We start from the raw sequence: 12,825 nt of genomic DNA on the forward strand, positions 1-12,825 counted from the left end.
TGCAGAATAACTGGAATCACACAGTATGTACTATTATGTCTGCTTCCTCTGTATCATATTTCCGAGATTCACCCCCATTGTTACATGTATTACATGTATCAGTAGTACGGGGGAGGGGGGCTTAAATTGCAGACTAGTATTCCATTCTATAGAATGTTCCACAATTACTTTAGCCATTCACCTGTTAAAGAACGTTTGAATTGTTTCTACCTTGGGCGGTTATAAATAAGAGGCTCATGGTGAAGTCTGTTTTTTGTAGACGTAAGTATTTGTTTCTCTTAGGTAAATAGGAACGGAATTGCTGCGACATATGGTGAGTGTATATTCAGCTTTATAAGGAACTTCTAAACAGTTCTCCCCAAGAGTTGTAGCATTTTGCACTCCCAACAGTCATACGTGAGAATTCTGGTTGTTCCACACCCTCATCAACACTTGGTATTGTTCATCTTTCTCTTTTAGCCATTCTAGCGACTGTGTAGCGATCTTTCATTATGGTTTTACTTTACATTTCCCTATAGATCCTTCAGCATTTATTTTTTCTTAATTTTTAAAATTTATTTATTCATGAGAGAGAAAGAGAGAGAGAGAGAGAGAGAGAGAGAGAGAGAGAGAGGCAGAGACCCAGGCAGAGGGAGAAGCAGGCTCCATGCAGGGAGCCCGATGCGGGACTCGATCCCGGGACCCCGGGGTCACACCCTGGGCCGAAGGCAGGCGCTAAACCACCAAGCCACCCAGGGACGCCCTTCTTCAGCATTTAAACTCCGAGGATTAGTTGCTCTCCAGTACCTTCCTGATGAAAGGCTTTAATAATAAGCACAGGATCACAAAGTCGCTGATGAATCACTGAGATGGCGTGGACTTCTACCTCTCAAGCAAGGATGACAGGAGTGCCTAGCTCTCTTCCGTGAGAAGCAGACAACTGAGAATGTGTATAGAGGGAGAATTAGGTAATCTCTAAAATTTTTCGACTCTGACACCAGCAGGTGATCATGGTCCTCAATATCATTTTTATGGCTGGAACTTTTTTTAAGGAAAACCTCCTCGGGACCCTAATCGTTGATACTCAACATCAGCAATGGGGCTTTTGAAAAACTAGGTGCAGTACCTCTGTTGGCTTTGTCTCAAATACTGAATCATGTTAGAGACTACCGTGCCCCGGGGGCTGCTCCGCAGGAATCAAGACACCAGTGATTTCCACTTAGCAAAGGAAACTAAAAGATGGTGGCATTTAGGTGACGGGGAAGAGAAGAAAGACCCCAAGGTGACTATCTCCACGGCGGTGTGCAGAGATGGGAAAGAGCTGCGCAGTTACGAGAATGACTAGACCCAGGACTAAGAGACAAGAGGAGCCCAACATGTGCTGAGACAGGGTTTCTGGATTTGCTCCCAAAGACATTTGGGTGGATATTTTAATATCGGGCACAGATTCTAGCCACAGAAATCTGCTGCCTGCTTATATCCTACAGGTAAACGAAGCTTCGGTTCCTAAGTCCCACCTACCCTTTTATTTTTTTATTTTTATTTTTATTTTTTTCCACCTACCCTTTTAAAGAAGGGCTTCCACGTGTTGGAGATGAAAGCAGACACAAACCAGAGGAACCAGAGGATACCAGAATGAGAAAAACCTCATTGGGTCTGTCAGAAATGACATATGACAGACCCATATTCTGGTCTTGTGTTTCATTTTTCCACCCTACAAACCCCTTGATTCCTTTTTTTTTTAAGATTTTTATTTATTCATGAGAGACCCAGAGAGAGAGAGAGAGAGGCAGAGGGAGAAACAGGCCCCCTGTGGGGAGCCCGATGCAGGACTCGATCCCAGGACCCCGGGAGGATCCCGAAGGCCGCCACTCAACCAGTGAGCCACCCAGGTGCTCCCTTGTTTCTCTTTTAAAATAAGATTTAACCCAATGAATGCTGTTTCCTTAATGCAATTCCTCTTCAAATGACAGGGGGAAGAGAAAATGAGCATACAACAACCTTCAGAAGCTTTTCTGAAGAATCCGACGGACAGCCCAGGTAAAGTGGAGCTTAACCAGGAGATAGAGGGGAAGGAGCAACCCTGGACAAGTTGCTGGGTCTCCTTGGTCTCCATTTTCTCAGCTGCAGAAATTAAGGCTAACTTAGTGGTTTTTACGCAGTTCCTCAGAGCCCTAGGACACAGAAGGTATCTCGGTGGCCCCCATGAGGAAAACAATGGCTTCACATAAGGGTAGGACTCTGCATATGGCTCCCTTTTACCTGTTTAATATTAATTCTGAAAAAGACACTGGGGGAAAACCAGGGTGACTCTGCTTTATTTTTTTTATTTTTATTTATTTCTGATAGGCACACAGTGAGAGAGAGAGAGAGGCAGAGACACAGGCAGAGGGAGAAGCAGGCTCCATGCACCGGGAGCCCGATGTGGGATTCGATCCCGGGTCTCCAGGATCGCGCCCTGGGCCAAAGGCAGGTGCCAAACCGCTGCGCCACCCAGGGATCCCCGGTGACTCTGCTTTAAAGGCGAAGGAGAAAGGTACTCAAAGAATATCCCACAGTTCTGTGTGAAAATCACTTTATGAAGAGAAAAGGACGACACCACCGCCAGTCACACGAAGGGCCCCGGCCCACATGCCCACCGCAGTAGAACCGCGGACACGTGAGCTTCTGGGGCAGGGCTGTGCCCGACAGCCACGGCACGCTGACAGCCCGTAGCGTTGCTTTGCAGGCCAAGAGCTCAGGCTCCAACCCTGGCTCGAGCGGCCCACGACCCCCGTGAAGCCCCGTGCGCTGATGTGCCACGGGCGGCGGATCCACCTCATACTTCAGGGGAGGCTTACGGGGTAAGCAGGGCACCGAGCACGTGAAGGTGCGAGATGAACACAGGCTTCCAGGCCCAACCAGCGCCCCCAATCCTTTGTATTCGTATGATACTAACTTACCATAAAGTCCTAAGTCTGCACCATCCTCCTGAAATCAAGGGCATAAATCCGAACGCCAAGAGGGTCCACCAACATCACGTGAAGGGGGGAAACAGTCCACGTATAACAAAACGTATAGACCGAGGCCAGCGACGCAGACTCTCCGTCACAGACCACGGGGTGGGGATGGCACAAACCAGAAAGCGCTGGCCCCGGCTCACAGGCAGCCACTCCTCCAATCCGGTCGCTCGCTGCCGTGGGGAAGGGAGGCTGAGGGTTGCCAAGATTTTTGACTTCCAAGAGAAGCTAGAGTTTTCCGAGAAATTTCCTGATTTTTATTATTATTATTATTTTTAAAAGTAGGCTCCACGCCCAGCAGGGAGCCCAATGCGGGGCTTGAACTCACGACCCTGAGACTAAGACCCAGGCTGAGATCAAGTCGGACCCTTCACCCGCTGAGCCACCCGGGGGCCCTGAAATCTGATTTTTAAAATCCAGGCAACAAACTTTAAAAAAAATTTTTTTTTTAAATTCTTAAAACCTGTGCAGTTAAGGAAATCTGTTTCCAGGTTGGGACTGAACTCCAGGCCCTGCTTTGACCTTTGAGAGCCCTGTGAGGTGAGCAGGGCCCGTGTAGGATCTCCACCTGGGATCTCCACCTGGCCAGCTGGGAAACGAGGCACCGACGAACGCCCAGGTGGCCTTAGTGCCGTCACTCAGTGGCAGGGCCAGGGCGAGAATACAGGTGGGCCAGCTCCGGGCCCTCACCTTGGTCCACCGCCCGCTGACATCATCCCCGCCCCGAGCAGGTAGGAGGAGGGGCGCCGTGCTGGGCCGGGGCGGGGGCCGGGGCCGGGCCGGGCGGGAGCGAGCCCTCCGTTCAGGGCTCAGGGCGGACGCGGTGCGCGCTCTGCAGCGGCGGTGCCTCCCCCGGGGAGCGACACCCAGGAGGCCGACAAACACCCATCTACAGTTGATTCACACTGAGGACGACTTTGCCAACCGCTTCGGAAGGAACCAAAATTCTCAAAAGTTTTCAAGGCTCCGTAACAGATGGCGAGGCGCGCAGCAGGGATTTTACGGGAGGAAAGGTCAATCCGCATCATTTGTCAACACTGACTTCAGTGGGGCCTGGAGTGTTTGGCCTTCAGCTCTCCCTACTTGCCTGCGAGGGATCACGAAGTGCCAGGCCCTTGGGGGAACACGTCTGGGCGGTCCCGTGGGCAGGCAGAGCTCCCGGGGAGGCTGGCACCCCCCTCCCCCCGCCCTCCGCCCCGGCCCCGCAGGAACGAGCACACTCAGACCCTGCGAGCTCTGGACGGCGGCCGGGCCACGGGTCCAGGCGGCGCATCGCCTCCTCTCCCGGCACAACAGGGGGGCACCCCCGGCTCAGGGTCCCTCTAGGGGTTTGGCAAGAGTCTCTGAAAAAGAGAGACACAGAAGCAATCGCCGGGGAGGCACCTGCGCCTGGAAGCCAAGGTCAGCGAGCAAGTATCGGGGCCCCCGCGCAGCAGGGCCGTGGAGACGGCTGCCCCCAGGGCCCCTGCGGGGCAGGCGGGAGGAGGCCGGGGCCGCCGTGCACCCCCTGTTCGCGGCCCACGCTGCGCCAAGGCCCGGCCCCCTTCACGGCAGAGGGCAGTGCGCGCCCCGGGTGGAAGCCCGCGCCACCTCGGGGTCCGGCCTGTCGCCTGCCCAGGGGCGACCCGAGGTCTCCGCGGCCCCCCGGGGTACCCCAGCCACACTCGCTCCGGATGCCCCCACCGCCTTCCCTGGCCTCCCCCGAAAGCCTCGGGGCCGCCGCTTCCTGTGCCCGACGGTCCCTTGGCCCGCCACCCCTCCTCCCCTCCTAAGCGGTCCTGGGGGTCTGGGCCCCCCCGACTGCCCCGGGCCGCCGCTGCCTTCTGATGCGGAGAGAGCCCTTGTAGGGCACCGCACCTCCTCTCCTCCTTTGAGAGCGAGCAGGAGCAGGATTCAACCCCGGGGCCCAGCTCTGGGTGGCGGCAGCAGGCCAGGGACGCAGGCTGAGTCACGGTGGCCGGTCACCTGGCGCCAGTCCAGGGCCCGCACCACAGCGGACAGCACCCACACCCCACCCAGGGGACCCCCAACGCAGGACCCGCTCCACAGGCCCGGGCCTTCAGGAGGCCCAAGTCCAGCCTGGGATCTAAGGGACACATTTAGGGAAAAGGTGCCCTGGGGACTGGGCAGTCAGTCCACCGCTACAGAGAAACCCGAGCGCCCCGCGGCCCGCCGGAGGGCCGGGACCCCCAGCAGGTGGTGCGCACCCGGGCGGCCAAGGTCACCCCCGCCCCGGCGGCAGGCACCCACGCCTCACCCCACCACCTCCACTGAGCCTGGTGCGCGCCGCGGGCCCACGCCCTCCCGAGGAGACTGGCGCTCCGGCAAAGGCAAAGTGCGGCCGACATGGTCTCAGCGCCCACCTGTTAATTCTAGAGCATTCCACCTCCAGGTTCCTCTGAGGTTCAGGATTTCCGGATGTACCACCGCTCACACCGCCGCCAGGCCCTGGGTGGGGCCCCTGCCACGGCCCGGGTGCAGCAGCTCAGTGTCCTTCCCATCCCAGCTCCTGCCGTCGCCAAGCTGACTTCGCCGAGTCTTTTGACAACTCTATGCCCTGAACCTCTCGGGGATCCACCCTCTCTACTCCATCCCTGGGGCCCCTGCACACTCTCCTCTCTTCTTACCAGGAGAACCAAACTAGGGTCCTCAGTGCCTGTGCCCGGACGTCTTTCTCTTCTGAGACTCTACCTAATAACTCCTCTTAAAAGCATTCAGTAGTTCCCCAGAATAAAGACCAAATTCCTTACACAGCAATGTGAAAGAACCTTTATATTTTCCATTTTATTATGAGAAATTTCAAACACACAGTAAAGTTGAGAGGATCATACTTCGAATAGCCACACACCCAGCCCCTGGAGTCTACGATGCTACCACTGCCGTACGCTTCTTTCATCACACACGCATCAGCCATCTACGCAAACCAGCTCATCCCAGTTTTGCCCCATTTCAAGGAAGCTGCAGACCTCAGTGCACTTCACCCTAAATGCCTCAGCATGCAGACCTTTACCTTGGGTTCAGAGTTCACGTCACGCTTCTTTTGCGGGGGAGGGACAGGAGAGTAGAAATAAAATCTATTTACAGTGAACTGTACAAATCTAAATTTTATTATTGGATGAGTTTTGATAAATAAACGTACTCAATGTACTCCTGACCCCTACACGAAGGTATCAAACCTTTCTATCACTCAGAAAATTCCCCCAGGCCCCTTTCCAGTCTCACCCTTGTATCCCCCCAGGGACAACCGCTGTTTTTTTTTTACTTTTTCCTCCATTACTGGTTTTGCGGGCTTTAGAACATCATATGAATGGAATCATACAGTACAGGAGTTTTCTGTGTAAGGATCCTTCACTCACCACAACAGCTCATATTGCTGAGTATATCGGTGCTGCTGACCCGTTCGTGCTCTCTTACGGAGAGACATTGGGTTATCTCTAATTTGGAGCTGTTTTACAGGAAGCTCTGTAGGCATCCTATGCAAGTCTTTTCGTATCATAAAATAGGCAATTCTCTTGGGTAAATAACTAATACACAAGACTGTTAAGTGCTGGGCCACCAGGTAGGTGTCTATTTAATTTTACGAGTAACGGCCAGACTTTTTCCCAAAGTGCTTATATCATTTTATACTCCCACCAACAACGTATGATAGCTCTAGACCCTTTCTAATTTAAAAACAGTCCTGCCTCCCCCAGCCCCGGCTCCCAACGCTCCCTCCTCCTCCACCACCAAGGAGGGTGGTGATGGTTTACGTGTGCTCTTCCCTGGAATATCCTGTCCCAATCTTCTTCTTTTTTTTTTTTTTTATTTTTATTTATTTATGATAGAGAGAGAGGCCGAGACACAGGCAGAGGGAGAAGCAGGCTCCATGCAGGGAGCCCGACGTGGGACTCGATCCCGGGTCTACAGGATCACGCCCTGGGCCAAAGGCAGGCGCCAAACCGCTGAGCCACCCAGGGATCCCCCAATCATCTTCTTGATAAAAGTTTAAGATTGTTAAAGTAGCACCTCTTCTGTGAAGTCCTCCCTTTTCCAGACAACCCCCCCCCCCCCCCCCCCGCCGCCCGCCACAGGCTTTCATATTACCACACATTTGGCCATTTCCTCTATTGTCACACTTATCACAAGGTATTGTGATCACCTGCAATACTTTGATCTCTTTACCAGATAAGCTGAGGCAAAGAGGGAGCCACTCTTGTCTGCCTTGGTAAAAATATTGTACACCTGAAACTAAAATGATATCATATGTTAACTATACTGGAGTTGAAATTAAAACTTCCTGAAAAAAATGAAAAATAAAAGTAAACCAGGTTGGGGAATCCCTGGGTGGCTCAGCGGTTTAGCACTGAGCCATGCCTTTGGCCCAGGGCATGACCCTGGGGTCCTGGGATCGAGTCCCACATTGGGCTCCCTGCATGGAGCCTGCTTCTCCCTCTGCCTCTGTCTGTGCCTCTCTCTCTCTCTCTTTCTGTGTCTTTCATGAATAAATAAATAAAATCTTTAAAAAAAAAGTAAACCAACTTAAGTTCCTGGAAAGAATTAAGTCTATTTTGTATATTATTCATATAGATTCCCTGGAATTTTGATGCTCACTGTGGGTATAGTATACTTCTTTGCTTCTGCTTCTGTTCGTTTTCAACCCATCTCAATAAAGTGCACACAGTTATGTCTTGCTTTCATATCCATTTTGACAATATATGCTTTGCCTCTTACTTGTAAAGTTTAGTACATGAACATTAGAAGATAATCATTGACATGGTTGGATTTAGATTTACCACTTTATTTATTTTTTGTCTGTCCTGTTTTGTTTTTTTTTTTTCTTTTCACATAAACTTTCTTGCCTTATTTTGGATTTTTGAAATATTTTTTGGAATTCACTTGCAACTTATCTATTTTTAAAGCTCTTTTTGTATCATTCTTTAGTAGTTGTTCTAGGGATCATAATGTTCATTCATATCTTTTTAGTTTATTTGGGATGACTCCTGTCATACTCAACCTAAAAGGTAGAAACCCTGACCCCATGCATCCTCCTCTGTTGAACCTAATACTAAAGCTGTTGTATGAAAAAATAAATAAAAAAAAAAATAAAAATAAAAAAAATAAAAATAAAAATAAAAAAAAAATAAAAATAAAAAATAAAAAAAAATAATGCTTACCCTGTTATATTTTATGACACACTACACGGTACTTTACAAAGTGGTTTTTATTATGTAAAGTGTACTATTTATACTTTATGACACTTGGATGTCATCATTAAACATCACTTTAAGGACTCTAAATACTGTAAAGTCATAGGGACAATACCGGACATAGTCCTTCAGGACAGTCCTTCATGTCCTTCACTTGACACATGGGTCACCAAAGAAAATTAAAGTGTCAAGAAGAACTTCTTATTCCTCTTGGAATCCTCAGGGCTAGCACAGTGCTTGGTACATGACAGATGATTAACAGTTATAAAGAGCAAATCCAACGATGTTTCCATGCTTATCATTGCTGGCTAGCTCTCAACCAGCTACAGAATCAACATCCCAGACTTAATGTGGAATACAAGGCCCGTCACAACCTGCAGGCCACACTGAACTGAGCTGTCCGGACGGTGACCTCTGATGCCCTCATACTTTTTCCTTATATTTTCTATCTGGAATATCTGTCCTCTGTTTGATTAGTAAACTTGTATCTGTAAATACAAGTGTAGCTCAAACCAGGACTCCTTTGTGAACTGTCCGCCCCACAGAATGCCCATCCCCACATCATTTTCTTATCCTGATTATATCCCACCTGCCTGTATACCCGTCTGTCTCACCAGGACCATATTCTTTCAGAGGACAAAGATTTCAATTTATTATTATACACCGTAAAAACACAGTGGTCTAGCCTACTATACTCTTCACCTCGTGCTGAAATAATGGTTAGATGTGTTGCATCAAGTGATTCCCTTCTCCCAGCCAGGCTGAACTGGACCAGGAGTGTGCAGCTGACGCACATTCTCCCTTGGGAGCCAGAGGCAAGAAGATGGCTTCCAGTCATGGAATGAGGACGTTGTGGAGATAAAAGTTATAATATAGGGAATACAGTCAACAGCGGCATAGGTGACAGATGGTAGCTACCCTTGCGGTCAGACTTGCAGAATCACCATGTTGTACACCTGAAACTAATATAACAGTGTGTGTCAGCTATCCTTCAATTAAAAAAAAAAAAAAAAAAAGTTCTGCTAAAAAAAAAAAAAAAGGCAAGAAAACGGAGCAGACACTTGGAAGAAGCTGTAATCCAAGACTGTGTGCCTCCAAGGGGAGAGGTAGAGACAAAAGAACCATCTGAAAACTTTCCAATACTAACAAAATCCAGCTCCACTTCCTACTCTTAGGTTCTGGAAGGATCAACCATATTTATCCAATGAGTTCCTTTTCACTTAATCTAATTAGAATTACAGTTCTGTCCCTTGACCCTGACGACCCTAAGAAACCTTGTACTAATATGATTATAGAATACATGAGCTCTGATACAATGAAAGTTCTAGTAATTTTAACCGAAACAGGCCCCTTTAACAAAAAGTACCCAGAAGAGAATGTTAAAACAGAGTATTAAAAATTGCACTAGAAGAGTGAGAATTTTTAAGTCAAAGACGAGATTTACATTAAAATAGAACCTGCCGCCTTACACAGAAAGTGGTCAACATCTGTCTGGGAAAGGCCAGCCATAAGGAGTGTGAACAGGGGAACATGGTCTGCACTATAATTTTTGTGGGGCTCACAGATCGGGGTCAGGGAGTAGAAACCTTCAGCACCCAGAACACTCATTATCTGATAAAGCCAGGAAGGTGGTTTTCAGCCAGGGTTATCAGAAAGCAACCATAAAGAAGGGGGCTTAACTCTCCAGTGTGAGGAAGCAGAGTAGAACCTTCCGTAGCAAGTGAGCTCCGGCATGGACAGACCTGAAGAGGCTGGCAAGACGGTTAAGTCTCCAAAGGAACAGGCTCACACCAGCACTGACCAATGCACTGACTCATACGCACGAGAAACGTCCTCTGCTTTGCTGTACAACCAGGGTCGGGACCAGGATGGGTAGAGAGGCACAGCCTTGGGCACAAAAGGACAAAGTCAGTATTACTGGCTTTTTCCTTTCAACTCAGGCTGCAGTATGGCCGGGCACACCAATGTTAAACTGATCCTGGATTTTATTTTTTATTTTTTAAAGAGAGAGCACAAGTGGGGTGGGGGAGCAGAGAGACTCTTAAGCAGGCTCCACACCCAGCGAGGAGACGGATTTGGGGCTCCATCTCATGGCTGGGGTCATGACCTGAGCTGAAATCAAGAATTGAGGCTCTCAAACTGATCCTATATTTTAAACTCTGATAGTTCTGTTCATCGTGGCTTCTTGCAATCATTTTTTATTTTTTAAATATTATACAAAATATTATTAAGGTTGATTACTGAGTTTTAGGGTGCTCCTCACTCTAGTGCCGGCTCTATGTGAAACTGCTCTCCGCACAGGACAGAAACCTGCTCAGGCAGCAGTGTCCATACTGTCCTTGCACTCTACTCCATGGCAGACCTGAGAGGTCAAGATGCTCCCTGGGGGGGAAACAGAAACTCAGGGAGTGACTCTAAAGGGAGTGGGGGCTGGGCACCAGGAAGAGCCGCAGTATTGGGAGCCCATGTCCGGCTCTCTGTGGCAACTACGGTGATGCAGTAAGCTCCAGGGATGGCCAGTTCCAAGCCCTCTTGGACACAACAGAGATCAGACTTGACTCAGGCACCAAGCAAACATAAAGAAACCCAATCTCAGTGAAGCTGAGGTCAAGTATTAACAGCCCAGATACCACCTGAGTATAAGCTCATCAACTAGACTGATAATAAATGAGTACCGACCGCAACAGGACAGAGAAATAGAAGTTAGGGGAAAAGGTGAGTCCTCCAACAAAGGGCTGAAGAAAGAAGCTACACGGTCGGTGTAGAACCTACGGAAAATATATCTGAAGCTTGATTAGGAAAGTGCTCACTCTCTCAAGAGCCTGGACAGGGCACTAGGAGAAACCAAGATGTCACAGGGTTCTAAGAGGCTTATGCCAAACAAGGAGGGGAAGTCGATCTGAAGCACAGAGGATCCCACCCAATCTGGAAGAAGGCAGGACAATTTGACTCAAGAATCCAGTACTATTGTAAGGCTATAAACAGAGTTGAAAAAAAAAATGAAAAAAAATGAAAAAAAAAAAATAAACAGAGTTGAGGAGAGGGATGTACAAGCATTAAAATATTTAGTATTTTTAATATGCTAAAATGTGAATAATATTAACAAATTTAAAAAACAAGATACAAAGCTCTAGCCTTTTTAAGAACACAACTATGTGAAAATGCCTATGTGTAGTGAAAAGACTAGAGGAACATACAACAAAATGGTATGACTAAAACATGCAAAACCTTCAAAGATTGAGTTGCCTACAGATGATAGGATTACAGGTGATTGCTTTCTTCCTTAACCTTTCTTCTATTTTCCAAATTTTTTCAAAGATTTATTCATTTTGGGGGGAGGAGGGCAGAGAGAGAGGGAGACAGAGAATCCTTAAGCAAGCTCCTCACTGAGCGCAGAGCCCAACGTAGGGCTCCCTCCATCCCATAACCCTGAGATCATGGCCTGAGCTGAAAACTAGAGTCAGACATTTAACCAACTGAGTCACCTGGTGCCCCTCTAAACTTTTTATAATGACTATGTATTATCATTCTTAAGTTATAAAAAACACTTTGGAGTTGTTTTTTATTTTTATTTATTTATTATTTTTAGATTATTTATTTATTCATGAGAGACACTGAGAGAGAGAGAGAGGCAGAGACACAGGCAGAGGGAGAAGCAGGCTCCATGCAGGGAGCCCGATGCAGGACTCGATCCCGGGACTCCAGGATCACACCCCAGGCCAAAGGCGGCATTAAAACTCTGAGCCACCTGGGCTGCCCTTGAGTTGTTTTTTAAAAAGCAACCTTTTTCAGAAAAACCTCCCCTCCAAACCTGAGTTGGTGTGTTAAGAAGGTAAGTCTTCAGAAAGGACCAGGAGCACACCAGCACCAAGCAGTGTATTAAATTATATGTGGAGAAAATTTCCTCTGTTTTTGATATAAAACAGGGCTGAGACTAGAATGTAAGGAATGAAGTATCACTCATTCCTTACACAAAATTTGGCACAAAATTTAAGGGAGTGCCAAAAAACTCAGTAATAAATAAAATATTAACATATTTTATAAATGAACATCAATGCAAAAACTTCACAAATTTCCATTTTTTTGTTTTTAATTTCAAATTTCTAAATAAAGACAGGATCCATATTTATTTTTCCTTTCACCTCAGGCTCCAATATGGCTGGGCACAATGCTGTGACTGATCCTGTCTTTACTTAAAAATCTGATATTCTGCTCATCATAGATACTTTGCATTAATTCACTTCTATGCTTGGGGTGCCTAGGTGGCTCAGTTGGTTGAGCATCCAATTCTTGATTTCAGATTGGTCATGACCTCAGAGCTGTGAGATCCAGCCCTGCATCAAGCTTCATGCTCAGTAAGGAATCTGCTTGAGATTCCCTCTCCCTTTGCTTCTTCCCACAACCCCCCCGCCAAATAAATAAATAAAACCTTAAAAAAAATTGTTTCTATGCCTACCATAATCCTGACCAGCTATTTTCATGGAAAATGTTTGTACCCCTCCATCTGCCCGGTCAGGGCAGTGAGGTGGACCAGTGCCCATCTGGTCTGATGGCAGTACTAAGCAGGAACGAAGGAGTGGTGCTGGCCTTGAGAGAGCCCCACGCACTCTCCCATGTCCCCCTGACCCAACTCTAGCCCAATCTTTCTCTCCAGTGATTTT

General features: G+C 48.1%; 1 protein-coding gene and 1 long non-coding RNA gene across 15 annotated transcripts in view; one reads left to right on the plus strand and one right to left on the minus strand.

Moving 5' to 3' along the window:
- Positions 1-12,825, minus strand: part of AAK1 (AP2 associated kinase 1) — a 157,262-nt gene that overhangs the window by 86,215 nt on the left and 58,222 nt on the right. The window lies entirely within an intron of this gene.
- On the plus strand, positions 144-6,066 carry LOC112674199 (uncharacterized). Of its 2 annotated transcripts, XR_007413852.1 has the most exons (8): positions 144-313; positions 1,726-1,871; positions 1,953-2,019; positions 2,142-2,212; positions 2,329-2,822; positions 3,470-3,709; positions 3,874-4,379; positions 5,371-6,066. It is a non-coding gene; the product is annotated as an uncharacterized LOC112674199 (long non-coding RNA). The 2 variants fall into 2 exon arrangements; XR_007413851.1 differs by having other exon boundaries at positions 2,329-3,709.

This window comes from Canis lupus, chromosome 10, assembly GCF_003254725.2.
Source record: "Canis lupus dingo isolate Sandy chromosome 10, ASM325472v2, whole genome shotgun sequence".
NCBI lineage: Eukaryota > Metazoa > Chordata > Mammalia > Carnivora > Canidae > Canis > Canis lupus.